The sequence below is a fragment of the Corvus brachyrhynchos genome, unplaced genomic scaffold (genome assembly GCF_000691975.1).
Source record: "Corvus brachyrhynchos isolate BGI_N302 unplaced genomic scaffold, ASM69197v1 scaffold169, whole genome shotgun sequence".
Lineage (NCBI taxonomy): Eukaryota > Metazoa > Chordata > Aves > Passeriformes > Corvidae > Corvus > Corvus brachyrhynchos.
Window position 1 is genome coordinate 634,091 of NW_008240030.1, and position 2,444 is coordinate 636,534.

The 2,444-nt window shown below is 47.7% G+C and overlaps 1 protein-coding gene across 1 annotated transcript in view; it reads left to right on the top strand.

Moving 5' to 3' along the window:
- Positions 1–1,560: 1,560 nt before the first annotated feature.
- The window catches only part of SLC6A5 (solute carrier family 6 member 5), a 33,628-nt gene continuing 32,744 nt past the window's right edge, over positions 1,561–2,444 (top strand). The window contains 1 exon segment of the mRNA XM_017743663.1: positions 1,561–1,640. The gene's annotated coding sequence lies outside the window, so the exon portion shown is untranslated.

Genomic DNA, 2,444 nt, shown 5'->3' on the forward strand with positions numbered 1-2,444 from the left:
CAATAATTCCGGCGAGTGAGTTTCAGCTGCCACCGCAGTGCCGAGGTGTGACGGAGGGAGCCGGGGCCGCAGCCGGGCGCTGCGGGCAGCTCGGCCGCCTGGGCTGGAACAAAGCTGCCCTGTCCCTGCCGGGGGTGGCCGCTCCTGCTGGCACCGCGCAGCCCGCGGCTCTGCAGCGCTGTCCGGGCTACCGCGGATTTTTTATTCACTTCGTCCGCCGAAACAAACGCTCGTAACCCGTAAAAGCAAGGACGCCGAAGAAACGCGTGTGGTGCTGGCGAGTTCAGCCCCCGCCTCCCCTCCCTTCCCCTCCCCTGCATAGGCGCACGCTCCACTCTGCTTACGCTAAAATGTGAAATATTCTCCGAAGAAGCTGACACCAGCAGGGTCTATGCGGATGAACAGCGTCTCTGACGCTGAAACGACTGGGAAGGTTGCGTAGGGAGCATCCCGATTTGCCAATGCGCTTTTTATTTTTTTTGTCAGCGTGAACAAAATTATCTTGTGCTCAAGAAATCTTTGAGAAAGCCCCTCAAGTAGCAAATCACACCTACGAGAGGTGATTAGATGGGAATTACTTCGTTGCAAAAACGATTCTCAGTTAACACCTGACTTTTAATGAGGAATAGTTTCCCCCCCAATAATCAAACATAAACGCCTTCATGGGTGAGGGAACAACACCAGCAACTTCAGGGCTGTTGCCGTCATCTTTGCTCCCACTTGACTGCTCTTCGGACAGTTCTGATGAAAGAGAAGTTTGCTTTATTGTGTGTATCGTTTAATTGGAGTTTCCCCCATGAGGCACAGTAAAAATAGAAGATATAATGCAATTTTCTGCAACGAGACCAAGAAAGACGCAATTTAAATGTGTTTGTGTACTTTACACATAGTGGACTTCTCACTCCGTGCATGGGAATGTGGTTAGATACAAAATTGATCATCTCTATATTTTTATTTTTATATCCACGTATATGGATATATAAAATGATAACGTACATAAACAAGCTGTTATAATATCTGATCTGCGAATTGCAGAAATGCAGATTTTTAAAAAAGGGAGCTGGATCACACTACAATAAGAGGGAGGAGGAAGAGGAGTAGAAATGGAAGGTTTCTCCTCATTTCTCTCTTGCCTTGGGTGCAGGAGTACGTGTTTCTCACATGTTCCCTCTAATTGTCAGCAAGAAAGTTCTTCCGTGCCCCGGCTGGCTGCGGTTTAGTAATCAGCCCCCATATGAGTCACAGGGAACACGCAATGCCACTGCCGCGTGAGTGACAGCCAGCCGGCGCTCCGGCTTCTCGGTGTCCCTTTAAAATCTGAAACCAAGGGTAATGATTTATCAAACTCTTATTATCAAGAAAATGTCACACGAAGGGCACCTTGCTATGCACTGACGCAAACTCAGTCTTTCCCAAGGAAGTATAGAAAGCTTTGCTCTGAACTGGGAAAATCCAGTCTGTCAATTGCCTGTGCCGCTGTTTTTACCTCTATCGGCTCGATCTGTGGCTATTTAAGACATGGTAAGTGCTTGATTTCTTCTCTTCCATACCGAGAAGGGCTGGAGGAGCAGAGCGGTGGCGGAGGGGGAGCTGTCCGCGGTGCTGCCGGAGGAGCCAGCGCGGAGCCTCCCGCGGACGGGGTAGGGATGCTGCGGGGGAGGGGGCGAGCACGGGGAAAGCGGTGGTACCCCAAAACGCACTCATTTAGTGACCGAGTCCTTTACCCCTGGTGCCGGGAGAGTGGGATTACGATGGAGAGAAAACTTGTGGCGGAAATGGTGACGGGGGGTTTTGTGAAACACTCTGAAAAAAGAAAGTGTATTTGTAAAGCTAACATTAAACTGATGGGAAGGTAGGGTTTGCCTGCAGGTTGCTTAATGTATAAAAAGAAGATACATTTTAAACTGTAGTTTTAAGCTGGAGGGAAAGGTAGAGGTGAGTGTGGGAGTGTCTTCAGAAACCTATTTAATGATTAGGGGACGCTTAAATAAAATCTTTAGCATTGTGTGAGTCGGAAACACAAGAAAAAGAATAGGAGAAAGCTACTGTTAGTGGCGTTAATCTCTCTGTGGCAGTGCGGTTATATTTTGGGGGTTTTTTTGCATTTCACTGTCTTGCTGATGGGCTTTGAAGCATGGCAGCCAGCTCAGAAATGTTCACCAACACTATTTCACTTGTTTTTTAACATCCCCGGCTGCCTACAGGGCAGCTTGTCTCCTGCTCATATATGTTAAAAAAAAAAAAAAGTCGATGTGCATTGTTGAATGACAGAAAGGAAATGGGGCGTAAAATTAAAGAATCTTTCTACACTGGTGATAGGGAAGGGAGCATCCTACAGTCGTGATGTGAAATCTAACGAGGTCTGGCGGCGCAGTGCTGTAGAAACACTTATTTAAACTTGAATTACGGGTTTGCAGATGCTGGTGTTGTTATTTGTTTGAGGT